This window comes from Macaca mulatta, chromosome 5, assembly GCF_049350105.2.
Source record: "Macaca mulatta isolate MMU2019108-1 chromosome 5, T2T-MMU8v2.0, whole genome shotgun sequence".
In the NCBI taxonomy this organism is placed as follows: Eukaryota; Metazoa; Chordata; class Mammalia; order Primates; family Cercopithecidae; genus Macaca; species Macaca mulatta.
In genome coordinates this window covers 107,650,620-107,675,860 of record NC_133410.1, presented here as the reverse complement: position 1 = coordinate 107,675,860, position 25,241 = coordinate 107,650,620, and the positions used below count along the sequence as shown (strand labels likewise).

The 25,241-nt window shown below is 37.8% G+C and overlaps 1 protein-coding gene across 12 annotated transcripts in view; it reads right to left on the bottom strand.

The window, feature by feature from the left end:
• RAP1GDS1 (Rap1 GTPase-GDP dissociation stimulator 1) overlaps positions 1-25,241 on the bottom strand; it is a 171,996-nt gene that overhangs the window by 58,883 nt on the left and 87,872 nt on the right. The gene's annotated exons all lie outside the window — the stretch shown is intronic.

The window sequence follows — 25,241 nt, the reverse complement described above, 5'->3', positions numbered from 1 at the left end:
AAATAAACCTAGGCAGGACATTAAATATGTCTTTTCAGAAAAAAACAAAACAAAAGAAATAAACATGGAAATGGGGGTGGGATGGGGAAAAGAGACAATCACTTTTTAGGCAAAATAAGATTATTCTCATTGGCATCATACAGGAACTAACAGAACTTCCCTGTGTCCTAGAAGTTTATGATGTGAAAACTTTCACTCCTTTCACAAATGACAATGCTGTGTTAGAGAAAAAAATAGAATAAGTGATATTCTATTGGTATAAGTTTTTGTCCTTCAGGTTGAAAAATCACTAAATACAACTTTTTACCATTGGTTTTCAAAATCAGCTATTATCGAAGAAAACCATATGGTATAACTCTAAATCATAATATGTAATTCCTGAATATTAGTAGTATGGTCTTTGTTAATGGCATTTCCTATAGTCCAGGAGCTTGATTTGTTTCTTTTTTCCTTATTCCCTCTCTTCTAGGGCACACCAATATAATTCAACATTACAAAAAGTGGTCAAGTGATGGTGAAACATAACTTCCATTATGTGTCCATCTACATTGTATAAAACAGATGTCACTTAACTGTTGGAACATATAAATAGCTTTAGACTACTTTCTAACTTTTGAACATAAGAATGAAAAGAAATTAAAAGAAGAATATGTGTCATTCTAAATGATACCTTATATAAAATATAACCGCCCTCTAGAAGAGGTCCAAGAGAAATGTGTGAGCCATAAATGTGAGCCACATGTGTAATTTAAATTTACTAATAGCCACATTAAAAAATAACGGATGAAAAATTAATTTTAGTAATATTTTATTCAATTCAATATATAGCACTCTGACATGGAAATCAATAAATTAACAAAACATTTTGTATTATCATCTTCACAATATATCTTCAAAATCCAAGTGTTTGTTTTCTACCCTTACAGTTACATCTCAACTCAGACTAGCCACATTTAAACTGCTCAGCAGCTAAATTTGGCTAGTAGCTACCACGTGGACTGTACTGTTCAGCTACAGAAGTGTAGAACAAAGATCAGCAAAAGAAGTGACTCACAAAGGAATTATAGCTATGAAGTTAGTTACAATTTGAAAGATTTTCATTTTCTAAATATAAGAACTGAAACTAGGTCATATCTTTATTACTGTTGCTGAATCATATTAGACGATACAACTTAAAATATGTAATTTCTTATGGTATATACACACACACACACAAATTATATAGTAAGACCTCAGAAATACTATGTTCATAATTTTGAAAAATTTTGAGGAAATCCACACTAAAATGAAACAAAACAGTTTTATCCACTTAGTTTTATTGTATTGTTATAAAGACAGAAAACAGGACCATATGCTAATCAGCTCATCAGATCACAGAAAATTCCTATACTGCCAGAGTAACTAGCTAGAGGAACCAGCCAAGAACACTGGTCAAATCTCAGTTAGAAATCTAATTTCCAAATTTTTGTTTTCCATAACATAGATGTAAATTATCTAAATTACTGGGCAATTTTAATGTGGATGATGTCTCAGAAAACTGAACATTAGGATTACAAATTTAAATGTTCAGACCTTCAATAATGTGAAGGTATACAATACAAACTTATTCAACAAATTTGAAGCAATAAAAACACAATACAATTCAAAGCAAATTACCTATTTATGTTTCAGAGTCACAGTGCTTTTCATCTCTTCCTTTCCTTCCACCCCCCTCCTCCGAATTGTCTATAACATAGCTTTTTAACTCATGTGTTACTGAGAATTGTTTGCAAGGCATAAACACAATCTCTATACTAGAAATTATGTTATTACCAAATATGAGAAGAAAAGCAAAGCATGTATTACAATAATAGTGATCTGGGTTCAAAAAATATTAACCACCACTATAGGAATGATTATACAGCTTTTTTCTTTCTTTGGACAAATCAGCCTGAGAAACAAAGTAAAAGCATTTTATTAAAATAACAGGATTTAAAGATTCAAAGGAATAAATGATAATATTATGTTCCTTTAGCAAAACCAGTGACATAAGTCATCTTTAGAAGTATCTTACAACTCACTTTTTCCAGTAGTATTTAGATAACAAATCATTTTTAAATACAACAGCTATCATTGCACAAGTCCATATAAATTGGTTTTCCATAGTTAACTCTATACTTCATGTTACATTATCAAGAGTATTGTTCACTTAAAAATAATTTTCGAAAGGTTCCTTATCCAAACTTGTGTATCCCTAAGTGTAAGCTCACCTTTCACTCTTCTCGTAAGCAACAGCTAACCTATGAAGCATCCTGAGCTGTCACTCCTAAAAATATAATTTACATCTCAATTTTCTTCATTTAACTATGAAGCATCCAACCACTGGAAAAAGTGCAGCCCACTCTTTGAAGTCCTATTAAATCCTTTAATGATGATCTTTCACACAAAGTAGTTTCCAGCACAAGTGTGATCATTCTTCACATTAGGTAAGAGCAGGGCTTTAAATCTAAAGAGTTACTGCACTTCCATTACCCTTCTGTAATCAAAAGCAAGCAGCAATAAAATTTGTGTCATGGTTATCATGTCTCACAAATGAGAAAAAAAAAAATGTTACCACGTTAAACACTATTATCAGGTACACCAAGGGTGAGGAAAAGACCTAAAATACAACCACTGAATCTAACTATTGTGGCATGTCTTACAGTGTATCCTAACTTTGGATTTTACTACGTTTCCTCCTTGTGGACGGTAAATGCCTAGTATATAGTAGGTACTCAATAATTTTTTTAATGAATGGGGCTTTTGACAGATATTGATAAATTACTATTCACCTTAAGGATGGATTGTGAGAGTGACACACACACATACATGCAGAGAGAAGAATTTGCTTAAAGAAATGGTGATGATTAAATATCAGCATTCTGAATTGCAACTTGGGAAGTCTAAGTCTAGTTCAATGTTCCCTCATTGCACACTCTTTTTTTTTTCTTTCTGAGACGGAGTCTTGCTCTGTCGCCAGGCTGGAGTGCAGCAGCACTATCTCGGCTCACTGCAACCTCTGCCTCCGGGGTTCAAGTGATTCTCCTGCCTCAGCCTCCCAAGTAGCTGGGACTACAGGCATGCACCACAACCCCCGGCTAATTTTTGTATTTTTAGTAGAGATGGGGTTTCACCATGTTGGCTAGGATGGTCTCAATTTCTTGACCTCGTGATCTGCCTGCCTCCGCCTTCCAAAGTGCTGGGATTACAGGTGTGAGCCACCACGCCCGGCCTACACACTTTTTAAAAATGTATATTACTTATGCCATTAAGTCAAGCAAGGTAACAGCACTTTCTTAGCATTAATTGAGAATCTATCTTTAAAGATTCACTTGTGAAAACTTGTTGGTATATTTTCCAACAAATCTTTACAGAGTATTTGTAACTTAAATATTAAGACCAACTTATATCACACAATAGCTGTCTAAAATGTACACTAAGCAGAGGATTTGATTGATAAGATCTATTTCATATATAATCGGTTCAGGGCTTAAAGTGGCACAGTATAATAACAATTTTCATATCCATATCAAAACTCATGGAGAGTCACAAATCCATTCACTGAGAGTGAAAGAAATTTCTAAAACTTATAAAGAATACACTTTAAATAACAATATTTCGAAGCACAACAAAAAATGAACAAGATATTGGGAAGATGGCAGATAAGAGGCAGGACTAGCTTGCAGCTCCCAATCAGACATGGAGACTCACAACACAAACTTTTGCTCCAAGAACTACTGCAGGAACATAGCAGAAAAGCTGAGAGACCCTTTGAAGGAACTGGATCATCACTGCAGACTATCTGAAATGCTGAAAAACTGTGAGTATGCTTGCTTTCTCAACATGGAGGCTCATGGACTTGGGTAAGTTCTCAGCTCTGGCCATCAGCTGCCTGGAAATAGACTCAGTGCTGTTAGGGGATGGTGGGAGTGAGACCAGCCTTTAGGATTGTGGGCTGTGTGGGAGCTGGATCAGGCCCATGACTGCCAGTTTTCCCCAACTTCCGTGGCAACCTGTATGGCTCAGCAGAGGCAGCCATAATCCACCTGGAGATATAACTTCATTGGGCTGGGAACCACACCCCCATCCCCCACAGCAGCCGCAGCAAGCCCCACCCAAGGAGAGGCTGAGCTCAGACACACCTATCCCTGACTCCCACCTGGTGGTCTTTCTCTACCCACCCTGGGAGCTGAAGACAAAGGTCATAATCTTAGGAGCTCTATGGCTCTGCCCACTGCCCAAGAAACCATACTTAACCAGGTGTCCCTAAAGCAAGTTTGCATCCTCCCTAAAGGACCGCAGTTGATGTGCTCTTAAAAGTGCCACCTCCTGGCTGGAGGCCAACCAACACAAAACCAGCACACTAAACAAAAACCCAACTGAGGACTCTCAGAGTCCACTTCACCCCCCTGCTATCAGGACAGGTGCTGGTATCCATGGCTACAAGACCTGAAGATGAATCACATCATAAAATCACACAGTTTGCGGACACTCCCCAGTGCCACCCCGGAGCTGAGTAGCTCTGCTGGGTGGCTAGACTCAGAAGAGCAAAAACAATCACTACGGTTCAGCTCTTAGGAAGCCCCATTCCTAGGGGTAGGAGGAGAACACTACATCAAGGGAGCACACCATGGGACAAAAGTATATGTACAGTAGCCCTTGAATCCCAGCTCTTCCCTCCAGGCAGGAGAATCACTTGAATCATTTGACATAGTCTACCCAAATGAGATGGAACTAGAAAAACGGTTCTGGTAATATGACAAAACAAGGTTCTATAACACATGCAAAAGATCATACCAGCTCATCAGCAATGGATCCAAACCAAGATGAGGTCTATGAATTGCCAGAAGAATTCAGAAGGTCAATTATTAAGCTGAAATCAAGGAGGCACCAGATAAAAATGAAGTCTAACTTAAAAGAATCAAAAACATGATACAGGATATGAAAGGGTTAGTAGTGAAATAGCATAACCACTTCCATAATTCCACAACTTCTGGAAGTCAAGGACTCAGTGAGAGAAATGCAAACTGCACTGGAAAGTATCAACAATAGAATCGAACAAGCCGAAGAACTTCAGAGCTTGAAGACAGGCTTTTGTGTTAGACCAATGCAAAGACAAAAAAGAATTAAAAATGAATGAAGCCTCCAAGAAGTCTGGGACTATGTTCAACGTCCAAACCTAAAAGTAATTGGTGTTCCCAAGGAAGAAGAGAAATCTAAAAGTTTGGAAAATGTATTTGAGGGAATAATTAGGAAAACTCTCCCAGTCTTGCTAGAGATCTAGACATCCAAATACAAGAAGCTCAAAGAACACCTGGGAAATTTATCGCAAAAACATCACTGCATAGGCACACAGTCATCAGGTTATCTAGTCAAGATGAAGGAAAGAATCTTAAGAGCTGTGAGGCAAAAGCATCAGGTAACCTATAAAGGAAAACCTATCATCTTAACAGCAGATTTCTCAGCAGAAACCCTACAAGATTGGGGTTGTATCTTCAGCCTCCTTAAAACAATTATCAGCCAAGAATTTTGTATCCGGTGAAACTAAGCTTCATAAATGAAGGAAAGACAAGCTTTTTTCAGACAAATGCTGAGAGAATTTGCCACTACCAAGCCAACACTCATGAACTGCTAAAAGGAGCCCTAAGTCTTGAAACAAATACTCAAAATACACCAACAGAACTTCCTTAAAGCGTAACTCTTATAGGACCTATATAACAACATCACAACGCAAAAAAAAAAAAAAAAAAAAAAAAAAAAGGTATTCAGGCAATAAACAGTACAATGAATAAAACAGTTCCTCACATCTCAATACTAACATTGAATGTAAATGACCTAAATGCTTCACTTAAAACATACAGACTGGCAGAATGGGTAAGAATTCACCAACCAAGTTTCTGCTGTCTTCAGGAGATTCACCTAATACATAAGGACTCATATAAACTTAAAGGGGTAGGAAAACATATTCCATGAAAATGGACACCAAAAGTGAGCAGGAATAGTTATTCTTATATCACACAAAACAAACTTTAAAGCAAGAGCAGTTAAAAACAAAAAAGGACATTATATAATAAAAGGACTAGTCCAACAGGAAAAATCACAATCCTAAATATATATGCACCTAACACTGGTGCTCCAAGATTCATAAAACAATTACTACTAGACCTAAGAAAGGATATAGACAGCAACACAATAACACGGGGGGATTGGACTTCAATACATCACTGACAGCACTAGACAGGTCATCAAGACAAAGTCAACAAAGAAACAATGGACTTAAACTATACTGTACATCAAATGAACTTAATATATTTATACAACCTTCCACCCAACAACTGCAGAATATACATTCTATTCATCAATACATGGAATATTCTCCAAGACAGACCATATGATAGGCCACAAAACAAGTCACAGTAAATTTAAGAAAACTGAAATTATATCAAGGACTCTCTCAGACCACAGTGAAATAAAATTGGAAATCAATTCCAAAAAGAACCTTCAAAACCATGCAAATACATGGATATTAAATAACCCACTCCTGAATGAGCGGGTCAACAATGTTGTCCACTGGGTCAACAATGAAGTCAAGATAGAAATTTAAAAATTCTTTGAACTGAACGATAATAGTGACACAACCTATTAAAACTTCAGAGAGATAGCAAAAGTGGTGCTAAGAGGAAAGTTTGTACATTAAATGCTTACACCAAAAAGTCTGAAACAGCACAAATAGAAAATATAAGGTCACATCTCACAGAACTGGAGAAACAAGAACAAACCAAACCCAAATCCAGCAGAGAAATAACCAGTATCAGAGCAGAACTAAATGAAACAACAAAAAATACAAAAGATAAATGAAACAATAAGCTGGTTCTTTGAAAAGATAAATAAAATGGATAGACCACTAGTGAGGTTAATGAAGAAAACAAGCTCAATTAGAAATGAAATGAGATATTACAATTGATACCACAGAAATACAATAGATCATTCAAGGCTATTATGAACACCTTTATGTGTATAAACTAGAAGACCTAGAGCACATGGATAAGTTCCTGGAAATACACAACCCTCCTAGATTAAACCAGGAAGATACAGAATCCCTGAACAGACCAAAACCAAAAAGTGAGATTGAAATGGTAATTTAAAGATTGCCAGCAAAAATAGTCCAGGACCAGACAGATTCACAGCTGAATTCTACCAGATATTCAAAGGAGAACTGGTACCAATCCTACTGATATTATTCCAAAAGAAAGAGAAAGAAGGAATCCTCCCTAAATCATTCACTGAAGCCAGTATCACTCTATTACCAAAACCAGAGAAGAATATAACAAAAACAAAAAACAAAAAACTACAGTCCAATATCCCTGATGAACATAGATGCAAAAATCCTCAACAAAACACTAGGAAACTGAATCCAACAGCATTATAAAAAGATAATCCACCATGATCAAATGGGTTCTATACCAGTGACACAGGGATGGTTTAACACACACACATCAGGTCGAGCGCGGTGGCTCACACCTGTAATCCCAGCACTTGGGGAGGCTGAGGTGGGCAGATCACCTGAGATCAGGAGTTTGAGACCAGCCTGGCCCACATGATGAAACCCTGTCTCTACTAAAAATACAAAAAGTTACAGGCATGGTGGCACATATCTGTAGTCCCAGCTACTTGGAAAGCCAAGGCAGAATCGCTTGAACCTCAGAGGTGGAGGTTGTAGTGAGCCGAGATGGCGGCATTGCACTCCAGCCTGGGTGACAAGAGTGAGACTCTGTCTCAAAAAAAAACCATACACACATCAAAAATACATATACAGAATGTTTAAAATACATAGATTTTGTTTTAAAAAATCACATGATCATCTCAATAGACTCAGAAAAAGCATTTGAAAAAATTCAGCATCCCTTTCTCATTAAAATCCTCAGCCAAACTGGCATAGAAAGGACATACCTGAAGGTAATAAAAACCCATCTACTACAAACCCACAGCCAATATTGTACTGGATGAGGAAAAGTTGAAAGTACTCCCCCTGACAACTGGAACATGACAAGGATGCCCACTTTCACCACTTCTATTCAATATAGCACTGGAAGTCCTAGCCAGAGCAATCAGACAAAAGGAAAAAATAAAGGGCATCCAAATCTAGTAGAGAGGGAGTCAAACTGTCACTGTTTGCTGATGATATGACTGCATATCTAGAAAACCCTAAAGACTCATCTAGAAAGCTCCTAGAACTGATATATGAATTCAGCAACGTTTCAGGATACAAAATTAATGTACACAAATTAGTAGCTCTCCTATGCACCAAAAGTGACTAAGCTGATATTCAAATCAAGAACTCAACCCCTTTCATAATACCTGCAAAAAATAAGATACTTAGGAATATGCTTAACCAAGGATGTAAAAGACCTCAACAAGGAACACTATAAAACACTTCAGGAAGAAATCATAGACGACACAAATGGAAACACATCCATGTTCATGAATGGGGAGAATCAACGTAGTGAAAATGACCATACTGCCAAAAGTAATCTACAGATTCAATGCAACTTCCATCAAAATACCATCATCATTCTTCATAGAATTAGAAAAAGCAATCCTAAAATTCATATGGAACCGATAGAGAGCCTGCACAGCCAAAGCAAGACTAAGCAAAAAGAACAAATCTGGAGGCATCACATTACCTGACTTTAAACTATACTATGAGGCCACAGTCACCAAAACAGCATGGTACTGGTATAAAAACAGGTATACAGACCAATGGAACAGAATAGAGAACCCAGAAATAAACCCAAATACTTATAGCCAGCTGATCTTTGACAAAGCAAAGAAAAACAAAGTGGGGAAAGGACACCCTATTCAACAAACGGTGCTGGGATAATTGCCAAGCCACATGTAGAAGAATAAAACTGGATCCCCATCTCTTACTTTATACAAAAATCAACTCAAGATGGATCAAAGACTTAAATCTAAGACCCGAAACCATAAAGATTCTACAAGACAACGTCGAAAAAACACTTCTAGACATTGGCTTAGGCAAAGACTTCGTGACTAAGAACCCAAAAGCAACAAAAACAAAGATAAATAAATGGGACTTAATTAAACAACAAAACTTCTGCACAGCAAGAGAAATAATCAGCAGAGTTAACAGACAACTCACAGAATGGGAGAAAATCTTCACCATCTATATACCCACCAAAGGTCCAACATCCTAAATCTACAAAGAAATCAGTAAGAAAAAAACAATCCCATCAAAAAGTGAGCTAAGGACATGAATAGACAATTCTTAAAAGATATACAAATAGCCAAGAAGCATATGAAAAAAATGTTCAACATTACTAATGATCAGGAAAATGCAAACCAAAACCACACTGTGATACCACCTCACTCCTAAAAGAATGGCCACATTCAAAAAATCAAAAAATAGATGTTGGTGTGAATGTGGTGAAATGAAAACACTTACAGTGTTGGTGGGAATGTAAACTAGTATAATCACCAAGGAAAACCGTGTGGAGATTCCTTAAAGAGTAAAAGAAGACCTACCATTTGATCCAGCAATCCCACTAGGAGGTATCTACCCAGAGGAAAAGAAGTCATTATTCAAAAAAAGATACTTGCATGTGCATGTTTATAGCAGCACAATTTGCAACTGCAAAAATATAGATCCAGCCCAAATGCCTATCAATCAACGAGTAGACAAAGAAAATGTGGTATATAGATATACACCATGGAATACTACTCAGCCATAAAAAGGAACTAAATAATGGCATTTGCAGCAACCTGGATGGAACTGGAGACTATTATCCTAAGTGATATAACTCAGGAATGGAAAACCAAACATTGTATGCTCTCACTCATGTGGGACCTAAGCTATGAAGATGCAAAGGCTTAAGAATGATACATTGGACTCTGGGGACTTGGGGGAAAGAGTGGGGCATGGTGAGGGATAAAAGACACATTCGGTACAGTGTACACTGTTCGGGTGATGCGTGCACCACAATCTCAGAAATTACCACTAAAGAACTTATTCATGTAACTGAACACCATCTATTCCCCAAAAACCTATTGAAATAAAAAAAATAAAATGAACAAATTATATAATCTTTTAACTTGGTAAAATTACAGTTTTTCCTTTAGACTCTACTGGTATCCCACTTTTTAGTCTCCAAGAACAAACAGTTTATTATGATAGATTTTGAACATGTATGATATATTCTGAACAAGGATTTTAAAGCAATGGGCAAGACAAATTAGATTCATTTTAAATGTAAGGACACAAATACTACTTTCAGTCTTTGTAGTCAATATCAGTTATTTTATAACTGAGGCTACAGTCCTACATTTTAAACTTCAGCCCACTGGTTCTCAGTGTACACTAGCCACACATTAGAAAATCTAGATGTCTTATAAAGCTAAATGAGAAATATTAATGAAAAATCCCAAAACTATCATATCACAAGTTAAGGAAATGACTAAATTATTTTTTACCAGAATTGTGTGTGAAGAATGTTCCAATTTAGTGACAAATGGGATAGAGTTTGTAAATTTCATATTAAAATGTGATTTTTAAAAACTGAGTTGCATCTTTAAGTTTATCTGAATTAAAAAGGAATCAAGTATCAAAAATATTTCTAATATGTTAGTGTATTCTTAGCCTGGCTTTTATATTCTGTAGTTTAGTATCTTTTTCTGTAGGAGATGTTACTGATATGAGAGTAATGTTCTGGAGACACAGATGTCATTTCTACTTATTATGGGTTAAACTGTGTGCCCTCTCTCAATCTATGTTTAAGTTCTAATCCCTAATACCTCAGCATGTGACCTTATTTGGACACAGGGTCATTGTAGATATAATTAGTTAAGGTGAGGTCCTACTGGAGTAGGGCAGATCTTTAATTCAATATGACTTGTGTCCTTATAAGAGGAGGGAGATGCACAGAGGAGAATGCCATGTGAAGACAGAGACAAGGATTACAGTTATGCTACCATAAGCCAAAGAACACCTGGGGCCACCAGAAGCTACGAAGAGGCAAAAATGTCCTCCTCCCCTATAGGTTCAGGGAGGCATGCCCTGGTGAGCATCTTGATTTCAGACTTATAACCTCTGGAACTGTGAAACAACAAACTTCTCTTATTTTAAGCCACCTGGTCTGTGGTACTTTGTTACAGCAGCCCTAGGAAACTAATACACCACTTCATATAATACAATATAATACAACATTGTGAAATATTTAAGTTTCTTTCTTTTTTTTTTTTTTTAATTGGGTATTGTTTAGAAATGGGATTTTGCTCTACAGGCTAATTGTAATAGTAATGTTCCTTATTAACAACAATTTACCACTGGAGAGGAGCAAGAGCATTGAAAAAGCCCACAGTTGTGCAGGAACGGGTCCAAGCCTGAAGGCAAAGCAAGAACACTAAGGAAAGTCCTCCAGCACCCATACTCTAAGCATAAAGTAAGAACAGCTAACTATTAAAGGAATCTGAAGAACATACTGCACTGAAGTAAGGCGAGCAACAACAAAATGTGAACCTAGTTCAACTCCCGACTACACTGGCCTGACCTTTACCGTATGCGAACACCCTAAAATAAAAGGAAGTGTGCTCAATTCCAGAGATTAAGTACTGTTAATCTGTTTTCCTACAATAATATCCAGCTGCAATAAAAAGTTGAGATGCATTTTAAGAAAAAAATAGCTCACTGTCCAAAGATGAAACCAACAAAACTCACAGGTTGCCAGATGTTAAAACTATCATACAGGGACTTTAAAGTAACTATGATGACTATATTACAGGATCTAGTGGAAAAAGTGAATAATATCCATGAACAGATGTGAAAATTTGGAGAAAAATGGAGACTATAGGAAAGTTAAATGGAAATGCTAGAAAGGAGCAACACAAAGAATTATTTCAACAGGTTGAATAGCAGACTCAACAAAACCAAGAAAAGACTCAGTGAACTCATAGATCAATAGAAATTACACAAACTAAAACATGAACAAACTAAACAAGTAGGAGTGGGATAACCCAGAGCACCCAAGAGCTGAAGGAAAGAAAACAGCAAATAGTCTACCCTAAGTGTATAGTAGTCAGTAGTCTCCCTTCATCCATGGTTTGACTTTCTGCAGTTTCAGTTACCCATGGTCAATGCTAGCACGAAAATAATACAAAAATTCCAGAAATAAAAAAATAAAGTTTTAAACTGCATGCTGTTCTGAGTAACAAGAAATCTTACACCATCCCATTCAAATCATGAACTCTCCAACTTTGCCTGGTGTATTCATGCTGGATACACTACCTGCCCATTAGTCACTTAAGTAACTGTCAGATCAGCTGTCACAGTATCGCAGTGCTTGTGTTCAAGTAACCCTTATTTTACTTAATGGCCTCAAAGTGTAAGAGCAGTGATGCTGACATATGGTTATAGCTGTTCTATTAGTTATTGTATTAATCTCTTTCCATGCCTAATTCATGGTTTAACTTTATTATCGGTGTGAAAATATATTAAAAAAAGACATGACATATACAGGTTTGGCACTACCCTTGGTTTCAAGTGTTCACTAAGGGTCTCAGAATGTATCCTTTGTGGATAAGGTGGAACTACTGTACCTGGAATTTCAGAGCATGAAGTGCTAGAGAACAGGCTAGAAAAAATATTTTAAGAGTTAATGACTGAAAATTTTTCCAAAAATGAAAGACATCATGCTACAAATCTATTAAGACTTAGAGAACTCCAAGCAAAGCAAAGCAACTAAACACACCTAGACCTATCATAGCCAGCTGCTGAAAACAAACGAGGGAAAAAGGGTGGGAGGGAGAAAGGGGGAGAGAGAAAGAATCTTTTAAAGGCAGCCAGAAGGGGGAAAAAAAAGAAGAGAAAAAATAAGAAATAAAGCAGACTTCTCATCAAAAACTATGCAAGCTAGAAGACAATGAAATAACATCTTTAAAGTCCAACCTAGAATTCTACACCCAGTGAAAATATCTGCCAATAAGTAAGGTTAAGTAAAATTGCTTCAAGCAAACAGAAGAGATAATTCATTGCAATAAACCTGTTATGCAAAAAACGTTAGTAGAAGTTTTTCAGTTAGAGGTATACTAGACAAAAATTTGGATCTACCCAAAGAATGTAGTGCACTGAAAATGATAAAAGTATGTTAACAGAAGACAATTTTTCTCCTATTTTTAGAAGATAATTGACTGTCTAAAGTAAAAACAGGCCAGGTATAGTGGCTCAAGCCTATAATCTCAGCACTTTGGGAGGCCAAGGCAGGAAGATTTCTTGAGGCCAGGAGGTTGAGATCAGCCTGGGCAACATAGTGAGAACCTGTCTCTACTCAAAAGGAAAAAATGAAAGAAAAGGAAAAAAAGAAATTAGCCAGGCACTGTGGCATGCACTTGTAGTCCTAGCTACTCAGAAGGCTGAGATGAGAGAATCACTTGAGCCCAGGAGTTCAAGGTTACAGTGAGCCATGATTGCACAACTACACACCAGCCTTGGCAACACAGCAAGACCATGAGTCAAATTTTTAAGTAAAAATGACATCAATGTATTTGGGATTTCTAACATATGTAAAAATGAAATAGAAGACAAAAGCATAAAAGATGGAAGGGAGGAACTGGAAGTATACAGTAAGGTTATTAAACTAATATGACATAATATTTGAAGATAAACTGTGATAGGTTAGGAATAAATATTGCAAGCCACAGGGCAACCACTAAAAACTTACAAAGAGGCAAAAGAAGCCAATAATGGGCTGGGCACAGGAGCTCATGTCTGTAATCTCAGCACTTTGGCAGGCCAAGGCAGGCAGATCATTTCAGGTCAGGAGTTTGAGGTCAGCCTGGCCAATATGGTGAAACCCCATCTCTATTAAAAAATATAAAAATTAGCTGGGCATGGTGGTGTGCACCTACAGTTCCAGCTATTCAGGAGGCTGAGACAGGAGAATTACCTGAACCTAGAAGTGGAGGTTGCAGTGAGCCAAGATTGCGCCACAGCACACTAGCCTGGGTGGCAGAGCAAGACTCCACCTCAAAAACAAACAAAAACCACAAGAAACCAGTAATGGAGATAAATGTGAAGAATCCAAAAGACTGTGGACAGAGAGGGAAACAGGAACAAAGAACAGTTCAGACTATCAGAAAAGAACTAAGGTTCACAAATAAACCCACCTTTGTGGGAAGAAAAAAAGAAACAACTAGGAAGATGTAGATTTCAAGCCAACCACAGAAAGATCACATTAAATACATATAATCTAAATGTCACTTAAAAGGGAGAGATGGTCAGATTGGGTAAAAAAGCAAGACCCAACCATGCTGTCTATAATTAATCCACTTTAAGAATATTAAATAATAATAAAAAGAAAAGATTGCTAAAAGATATATCATGCAAACACTGATCAAAGGAAAACTCATGTGTCTACACTGTCAGACACAGCAGACATCAGAACAAGTGGTACTGGCTGGGCATGGAGGCTCATATCTGTAATCCCAACACTTTGGGAGGTCAAGGTGGGAGTTTGAGACCAGCCTGGCCAACACAGTGAAAACTCATCTCAACTAAAAATACAAAAATTAGCCAGGCATGGTGGCATGTGTCTATAATCCCAGCTACTTGGGAGGATAAGGCATGAGAATCACTTGAATCTGGGAGGTGGAGGTTGCAGTGAGCCAAGATCGCACCACTGCACTCCAGCCTGGGCAACAGAGCAAGACTCCATCTAAAAAAATAAAAAATAAAAAATAAGCAGTATTATCAGGGATAAAAGAGGGACATTATAAAACAACAAAAGGGTTAATTCAACAAGAAGATACAACAATCCTACACCTGTAATCCCAGGATTTGGGGAGGCTGAGGCAGGTGGATCATTTGAAGTCAGGAGTTCAAGACCAGCCTGGCCTGACATGGTAAAACCCTGCCTCTACTAAAAATACAAAAAAAAAAAAAAATTAGCTGGGGATGGTGGTACATGCCTGTAATCCTAGCTACTCAGGAGGCTGAGGCAGGAGAATCACTTGAACCCAGGAGATGTAGTTTGCAGTGAGCCGAGATCCTGCTACTGCACTCCAGCCTGTGTGACACAGAGAGACTCTGTCTCAAAAAAAAAAAAAAAAAAAAAAGTGTAACAATCCCAAATGATATACAAATACCTATAAACAGAGCTTCAGAATATATAAAACAAAACTGATAAAACTAGGAATAAATCCACACATTCACAACGACAGAAAAGATGCTTATTAAGTTTTAACTTAACCTTTGTGTCAGGTACAGTAGACACAAACAGCAATATAAGACCTTGTTTCAAAGAGTTTCTATTCCAATGAGGAAGACAGAGTAGTAAACAGAATAAAAGCTTCAATATGGCTGGGTGTGACCGCTCACTCCTGTAATCCCAGCACTTCGGGAGGCTGGGGTAGGTGGATCACCTGAGGTCTGGAGTTTGAGACCAGTCTGGCCAACATGGCAAAACCCCATCTCTACTAAAACTACAAAAATTAGACGGGCATAGTGGCATGCGCCTGTAGTCCTAGCTACTTGGGAGGCTGAGGGAGGAGAATCGCCTGAACCCAGGAGGTGGAGGTTGCAGTGAGATGGGAGCCGAGATCGCGCCACTGCACTCCAGCCAGGGTGACAGAGCAAGACTCCGTTAAAAAAAAAAAAAAAAGCTCTAAAACAATTTTTACGGTGTGTTATAGAAGCACAGAGAAGAGACTATACCTCTTCTGGAGGAATGAATGGAGAAAAAAGGAGAAAGGGGTTTATATAAAACTGCACAGGAATAAAATGTTCATAATAAACATGAATACATTCACCTAATATCTATAAATAATGAATCCACAACAGGTAGATTTACATGGTAAAATTAACACATTTTTCTCTAGTTCACTTGTAATCTAAGTTAAATCCTGTTTAATAGGAGTAAAATTTCCTTATTTTAAATACTGATTAATGAAATGTATTACATAGTCAGTTTCATCAATATATCTCAAAATCTGCAACCAAATTAGCATTCTCTCCCTCCTTTATCACTTTTCTGAATGCTTACTATGTTGCACACATTGAACTAGGTCCTGAGAATACAAAGATAGACATTTCAGTTTTATCTAGGTGACAGGAAAAAGAGGGAAGTGTGAGGGAAAACATATAATTTAAGCAGTGAACACAATTAAGTATTCAGAGTAAAATGGAAGCACAAATAAGGAAATTACTTTTACCTGGAGGAGTCAGAAAGAGATTCATAGCCATACTTTCCAGAGTGTCTTTCAAGCCCTTATTGCAATTTAACATGTATGTAAAAAGAAACAAAAATTGTGCACCTTTTTGTTTAGATTCTAATTAGATTCCCTTCCTTATTAGCTCTACTGAGGAAAAATGTAGGTAAAATAAACTACATAAAGTGTGTAACTGATGAGTGCTGACAGCTCTATATACCTTAGGAACCAACACCACAATCAACATACTAAGCATTTTCATCACAATCAAAAGAACCCTCAAGTCCTTTCGTAACCCATCTTTCCCTCCACCTCTGGTCCCAGGTAACCACTGTTTTCTGTCAGTATAGATTAGTTTGCATTTTATAGAAATGACTTCAAGCTGTAAGTATTCTTTTACGTGTCTATTTTCACTCCATCTAATGATTTTGAGATTCATCCATGTCATCACGTATATAAGTATTTTTTCATTGCTAAATAGTATTCCATTGTTTGGATAAACCACTATATCTTTTATCCACTCAAATATACTGATTGACATTGGGTTGTTTCTAGTTTTAGGCTACTGTGAATAATGCTGCATTGAACATTCATGTATAAGTCTTTGGGCAAGTATCTAGGAATAAAACAGCTAGATCATACTGTAAGTGTGTATTTGTGAGTATATGGTTATTAAGCATTAAAAGAATGATGTGCCACTGAAAAATTATATTTAAGAAGTTTTCATATACTGTATGATACGGTCTGGCTGTGTCCCCACCCAAATCTCATCTTGAATTATAGCTCCCATAATCCCCACGTGTCATGGGAGGGACCCAGTGGGAGGTAATTGAATCATGGGGGCTTGTTTTTCCTGTGCTGTTCTTGTGACAGTGAGTAAGTCTCATGAAATCAGATGGTTTTATAAAGGGCAGTTCCCCTGCACAAGCTCTCTTGCCTGCCACCATGTGAGACACGCTTTTACTCCTCCTTCACCTTTCACCATGATTGTGAAACCTTCCCAGTCACGTGAAACTGTGAGTCTATTAAACTTCTTTTTCTTTATGAATTACCCAGACTTGGATATGTCTTGATTAGCATGTGAAACAGACTAATACACTGTAAAAATGAAAAATTCTTAAAACAATAAGTGTATACCTGAGTGTATAAGAGGACTTCAGTCCATGCATATCAAACTGAAGTGGAACTTTCTGATTTATACAGGTAAACATAGGGCTTCTCCTTCTCTGAAATCAACAGAGCTACAGAAAAGAATCGGCCCCATTCTATGAAACAAATTTTAAATGTGTAACTTTTCTAATTAATTTAACAATAACATAATCATACAAATCATAAAATGATGAAAAAAGTTCAAGGCTAAAAGAAATAAGGATTGTTAAATACAGATCTTCACGTAAAAATAATGCAATTGATCTCACTCATAAAAAATTAAATATTTTACCTGGAGGCTTGGTTGTTAGTCAATCAATTTTAACATAAAGTCACCTTTAAGAAAACTGCTCATCATTCTCATTTATTTATGATTTCCTGAAATACATACCAACTCAAAACAATCTGGCATAGCTCCATTCCTTTCTCATTATAAAGCAGTGCATAATATGGATCTCAATTAATCAAGATTAGGTGATACATACAGTGTTAGTTTGTTTTCATGCTGCTGATAAAGACATACCCAAGACTGGGCAATTTACAAAAAGAAGAAGTTTAATTGGTCTTATAGTTCCACATAGCTGGGGAAGCCTCACAATCATGGCAGAAGGCAACGAGGAGCAAGTCACATCTTACATGGATGGCAGCAGGCAAAGAGAGCTTGTGCAGGAAAACTCCCCCTTATGGTAACTATCAGATCTCGTGAGACTTACTATCATGAGAACAGCACAGGAAAGACCTGCCCCCATGATGCAAGTACCTCCCACTGGGTCCCTCCCACAACACATGGGAATTAAAGATGAGATTTGGATGGGGACACAGCCAAATCATATCATTCCACCCCAGCCCCTCCCAAATCTCATGTCCTCAGATTTCAAAACCAATCATTCCTTCCCAACACTCCCCCAAAGTTTTAACTCATTTCAGCATTAACTCAAAAGTCCACAGTCCAAAGTCTCATGTGAGACAAGGGAAATCCCTTCTGCCTATGAGCCTGTAAAATCAAAAGCAAGTTAGTTACTTCCTAGATACAATGGGGCTATAGGCATTGGATAAATACAGCCATTCCAAATGGGACACACTGGCCAAAACAAAGGAGTTACAGGCCACATGCAAGTCTGAAATCCAGCAGGGTGGTCAAATCTTAAAGCTCCAAAATGACCTCTTTTGACTCCATGTCTCATGTCCAAGTCATGCTGATGCAAGAGGTGGGTTCCCATGGTCTTGGGCAGCTCTGCCCTCTGGTTTGCAGGGTATAGCCCCCATCCTGGTTGCTTTCATGGGCTGGCATTGAGTGTCTGCGGCTTTTCCAGGTGCACGGTGCAAGCCATCAATGGATCTACCATTAGTGATGCCCCAGTAGGGACTCTGTGTGGGGGTCCAATCCCACATTTCCCTTCTGCACTGCCTTAGCAGAGGTTCTCCGTGAGGGTCCCACCCCTGAAGCAAACTTCTGCCTGGCTAACCAGGTGTTTCCATACATTTCCTGCAATCTAGGTGGAGGTTCCCAAACTCAATTCTTGACTTTTGTGCACTCAACACCACGTAGAACCTGCCAAGGCTTGGGGCTTCCACCCTCTGAAACCACAGCCTGAGCTGTATCTTGGCCCCTGCTCGGTATGGCTGGAGTGGCTGGAATGCAGAGTACCAAGTCCCTAGGCTGCACAGAGCAGGCAGGCCCTAGGCCTGGCCCACAAAACCATCTTTTCTTCCTAGGCCTCCAGGCCTGTGAGGGGAGGGGCTGCTGTGAAGACCTCTGACACGCCCTGGAGACATTTTCCCCATTGTCTTGGGGATTAACATTCTGTTCCTCCTTCCTTAAGCAGATTTCTGCAGCTGGCTTGAAATTCTCCTCAGAAAAATGGAATTTTCTTTTCTGTCACATAGTCGGGCTGCATATTTCCAAACTTTTATGCTGCTTTCCTTTAAAAACTGAATGCTTTTTAATGATTGCCATTCTAACGGGTGTGAGATGGTATCTCATTGTGGTTTTGATTTGCATTTCTCTGATGGCCAGTGATGATGAGCATTTTTTCATGTGTCTGTTGGCTGTATGAATGTCTTCTTTTGAGAAATGTCTGTTCATATCCTTTGCCCACTTTTTGATGGGGTTGTTTGTTTTTTTCTTGTAAATTTGTTTGAGTTCTTTGTAGGTTCTGGATATTAGCCCTTTGTCAGACAAGTAGATTGCAAAAATTTTCTCCCATTCTGTAGGTTGCCTGTTCACTCTGATGGTAGTTTCTTTTGCTGTGCAGAAGCTCTTTAGTTTAATGAGATCCCATTTGTCAATTTTGGCTTTTGCTGCCGTTGCTTTTGGTGTTTTAGACATGAAGTCTTTGCCCATGCCTATGTCCTGAATGGTACTACCTAGGTTTTCCTCTAGGATTTTTACGGTATAAAAAGTCAGGAAACAACAGGTGCTGGAGAGGATGTGGAGAAATAGGAACACTTTTACACTGTTGGTGGGATTGTAAACTAGTTCAACCATTATGGAAAACAGTATGGCGATTCCTCAAGGATCTAGAACTAGATGTACCATATGACCCAGCCATCCCATTACTGGGTATATACCCAAAGGATTATAAATTATGCTGCTATAAAGACACATGCACACGTATGTTTATTGCAGCACTATTCACAATAGCAAAGACTTGGAATCAACCCAAATGTCCATCAGTGACAGACTGGATTAAGAAAATGTGGCACATATACACCATGGAATACTATGCAGCCATAAAAAAGGATGAGTTGGTGTCCTTTGTAGGGACATGGATGCAGCTGGAAACCATCATTCTTAGCAAACTATCACAAGAACAGAAAACCAAACACTGCATGTTCTCACTCATAGGTGGGAACTGAACAATGAGATCACTTGGACTCAGGAAGGGCAACATCACACACCGGGGCCTATCATGGGGAAGGGGGAGGGGGAGGGATTGCACTGGGAGTTATACCTGATGTAAATGACGAGTTGATGGGTGCAGCACACCAACATGGCACAAGTATACATATGTAACAAACCTGCACGTTATGCAAACGTACCCTACAACTTAAAGTATAATAATAATAAATAAATTTAAAAAAAGAAAAAAAAACTGAATGCTTTTAACAGTACCCAAGTCATCTCTTGAATGCTTTGCTGCTTAGAAATTTCTTCCGCCAGATACCCTAAATCGTCTCTCAAGTTCAAAGTTTCACAAATCTCTAGGGCAGGGGCAAAATGCTGCCAGTCTCTTTGCTAAAACATAACAAGAATCACCTTTGCTCTAGTTTCCAACAAGTTTTTCATTTCCATCTGAGACCACCTCAGCCTGCACTTTATTGTCCATATCACTATCAGCATTTTGGGCAAAGTCATTCAAGTCTGTAGGGTTCCAAACTTGCCTACATTTTCCTGTCTTCTTCTGAGCCCTCCAAACTGCTCCAACCTCTGCCTGTTACCCAGTTCCAAAGTCACTTCCACATTTTCGGGTATCTTTTCCACAGTGCTCCACTCCCAGTACCAATTTATTGTATTAGTTTGTTTTCACACTGCTGATACAGACATACCCAAGACTGGGCAATTTACAAAAGAAAGAGGTGTAATTGGACTTACAGTTCCATGTGGCTGGGGAAGCCTCACAATCATGGCTTCAAAGGCAAGGAGAAGCAAGTCATGTCTTACATGGATGGCAGCAGTCAAAGAGAGCTTGTGTGCAAAAAGTCCCCCTTATAATAACCATCAGATCTCATGAGACTTACTATCATGAGAACAGCATGGGAAAGATCTGCCCCCATGATTCAATTACCACCCACTGGGTCCCTCCCACAATATGGGGGAATTCAATATGAGATTTGGGTGAGCTAAATCTAAACCATATCACATATATATTAGCTAAACCATACTACATATATATTAAATACTTATTAACTGACTCATATTATGTTGAAAAAAGAGAGAAAGAGAACAATCACTTAGTATTCACTTCAAATGACAAACATTCTGAGTAAAGAATCTGTTCGTTTCTGTCCTATTATTTGCTTCTTACTGTTTATGTTAAGGTTTCTCAGGTCACTAAAGACTTTTTTGCTGCTCATGGACATGTTTATATGGTTTTGCCACTTTCATCCCCATTCTATTTCACTTAAAGCACAGAATGAGAAACTATTTTGTTAGAGAGCTACTAAATTGAAAAGCTTACTTTGCTGTGCCAATAAATTAGATATATTTAAAAGGGCATATTAACAATCAGAAAAATTGAACAAAAGTGATAAAATTACATTTTAAAAAATGTTAGATGTGTATAAATTCCTTATATCACTATCACAGGAAAGAGCAAATTTATTCAGAACAATTAGGACAGTATTATTTTATTTTTTGAGACAGGGTCTTGCTCTGTCACTCAGGCTGGAATGCAGTGGCCTGATCAGAGTTCACTACAGCCTTGACGTTCTGGGCTCAAGTCTCAGCCTCTGGAGTAGCTGGGACTACAGGTGTGTGCCACCACGCCAGGCTAATTCTTTTACTTTTTTGTAGAGATGGCATCTCCTTATGTTGCTCTGGTGGGTCTCAAACTCCTGTCCTCAAGTGATCCTCCAGCCTTGGCCTCCCCAAAATGCTGGGATCACAGGCATGAGCCACTACACCCAGCCCTCACATCATATATATATATATATATTTTTTTTTTTAAATAAAGCTTTTATACTTGGAACAATGTAAAAAGTTTTTCCTCCATCACTTGGTTCTACTCTATGTTCTTTCAATTAGGTTAATTTTATTTTTGTGATCTTTAAACAAATTAAACAAAATGTTGGCTTAAGAACAGCTTTTAGTAAAATCCTTAAAACATATTCCAAAACCCGCATGCTCAGAATTATTCACATTCAGCATAAATGTATTTAATGACAGTGCATTTATGTATTCGACAGTGATAACTTCCTCAGATATATTTACAGAAACAATGAACCTGAGACCTGGTTTTTAGATCAACATTATCACCAATTTAACTGTGGATTCTGAAAAGTCACTTGAATTTTCAGGTCTCAGTTTTTTATCTATAAAATTTGGCAGGGGTGGCTAAGATGACTTTTAAATTCCCTCCTACATAAAAAACTATGACTTCAAGGTAGCTTTATTCACTTAAGCTTTCTAATTTCTCTTGGTTCCCTTGAATCTACATATTCTATCTAAGAAACAGTTAACATTTTGCTAAATGCAGATTACTTTAACTTTTTGAATGTTTATTCCCCAAATGTAAAAGAATATAAAGATATTGAAATTGCCTATGTGCCGTTTCTTCTTGTGCCTCTGCGAAGAATCTCAGACTTAATAATGCCTGCAGCAAAACAAAATAAAAAGCAGCAATAACTGAAAAACCCAGAAATAAAAAACAACCTCTGTTCTTTCCTACATCGGCAAATTGCCCCATCTTCTGTCCAGGTACTCAAGTCCTAGAAATCACTCTTGATTTCTCCCTTTCTCATATTCCCAATCCAATCCATTACTCTAAACACTTTCCAAGTTCCTCCTCTTTCCACACTACCATAACCTAATCCAAGTTACCATTATGTTGTTCCTGGACAATTACAAACGTCTTTCAATTAGTCTCAATGCTTCCCTTCTTAACTCTTAATTTCCATCCTTCTCAACTCCTTTTCCATGTAGCTCCAACAGTGATGTTTTTAAAATCCAAATCAGGTCATGTCACTTTTTGCCTTCAACAACTTCTCACTACTTCTAAGATGATTCACAAGGTTTGTTCATAGTATCTCACATACCTTGGTTTCCTTTCTGAATTTCTACCAAATCCCTTCCCCTCTCAGGGCTTTACAATTACTACACTTTTTTTTTTTTTGAGAGAGGGTCTCACTGTTATCTAGGCTGGAGTGCAGTGGTGTGATGGCTCACTGCAGCCTAGAACTCCTGGGCTCAAGTGATCCTCCCACCTCAGCCTCCAGAGTAGCTGGGATTACAGACACGTGCCACCATAACGGCTCATTTTTTATTTTGTAGAGACAGAGTCTCACTGTGTTGGCCAGGCTGGTCTCAAACTCCTGGCCTCGTGCAACCCTTGAGCCTTGGGGTCCCAAAGTTCTGGGATTACAGATGTGAGCCACCACACTTAGCTCAATTACTACACTTCTATAAGGAATATTCTTCCTCTTTTCTTAGCTAGCTCATTCTCATTTTCCAGACCTCAGCTTAATTAACATCCACAGAGAGAACTTTCTTCACACTCAAATACACTCCATTATTATACATCACCTTTTGTATTCCCTTGATGTCAATCATCACGATCTATAAATATCTTTTCTGTAGTATTTGTTTATTATCTACCTCCTCCTGTGAAAGCCTCACAAGGATAGAGACATCTTACTCATATTTCCCCCCATAATCCCCATCACAGGCAGTGTCCCCTAAACAGAGTTTGTTCAATCAATATTTGTGGATTAAATCGTTGTACGTATACACCAAAGAATACAAAGACACAGAGAATTTCCTGGCATTTACTCATTATTTCATATCTTCTCAGTACATACATTTGTAAGTATAGTCATTACTATAAAATATGTGACCTACATCCTCAAAGGGGGAGAACAATAACTTGTGGTGTTAAAAAGGAAGTTTTCACACTCAAAGAGATTAAAAGCCAGTGATGTAAATCATGAGCAGCAACGTATTTTTCTAAGTCTGAAATAGTGGCCATTCTGATCTGCATGATTATGAAGACTTTTTTTCCATTCCTATTAAATATACTGCTTTTAATTTTGCCAAGTTCCTGGAGCAGGGAACCAGTAATAGACATACCTACATTGGGTTTGTTGTTGTTTTCAGACAAGGTCTTGCTCTGTCACCCAGGATGGAGTGTGGTAGCACAATCATGTCTCCCTGCAGCTTTGAACTCCCAGGCTCATGTCATCCTACCTCAGCCTCCTGAGTAGCAGGACTACAGAAGTGCTCCACTATGCACAGCTAAATTTATTTTTTGTAGAGATGGGATCTTGCTATGTTGCCCAGGCTAATCTTGCACTCCTGGGCTCAAGTGATCCTCTCATCTCAGCCTCCGAAAATGTTAGGATCACAGCTGTGAGCCACCACATCCAGACCCTACGATGTTTTTCAAGACAAGGTTAAAATGTATTTATGAAGTCTACTAGGAAAGAAAATTAAATTCTAATGCTTACATTTCCCCCTATAATTTTGCCAACAGTGAATTTCCATTACGTACCTTAGACATAATTGAATGTTTTCAGCATTCAAATAAAAAAGCTCACCAGTATCATTCTAAAACTCAAAACACAATTTATTCACCTTCCAGATTCAGGCAAAATCCCTGAAAGACTAGATATAAAAGCAAAAGCTGTAACATATTACATAAGTAAAATTACAAAAGTGAGTCATGAAGAAAAAGCCACCATGACTGTTAACTGCACACATATCAGAAGAGAAGCATGCAACTTGCAATTTTCTGATATTATATTCAGGTTTAAAAACCTGCATTTAGGTGGGAAAATTTCAAGGTGTATATACATTTACACTTGTAATGCCAGATCAGGAAAAGAAAATGAATTAAATCTTTCATTTCCCAAAGCACTAGTACCAAGGATACAGCATGAGGTTATGGCCCAGCATTTGATGGACACAGTTTTTGGTGTGCCTGCTGATACTAGTATTAATTTCTGTAGTCCAACAGATTTCTCACATCAGTTTAAACTGTTCAATAATTCTACTTTTTAAAAAACCCTTTATCTAATAAAGGATTCATAAATGGCAATACATTTCCTAAAGAAATGGCTAAAGCTTTCTTTACTTCCTATATTTTTATATTTCTGTATTATTTTATTAGCAAAAGACTGAATATGTTTAGTTTATAAACAAA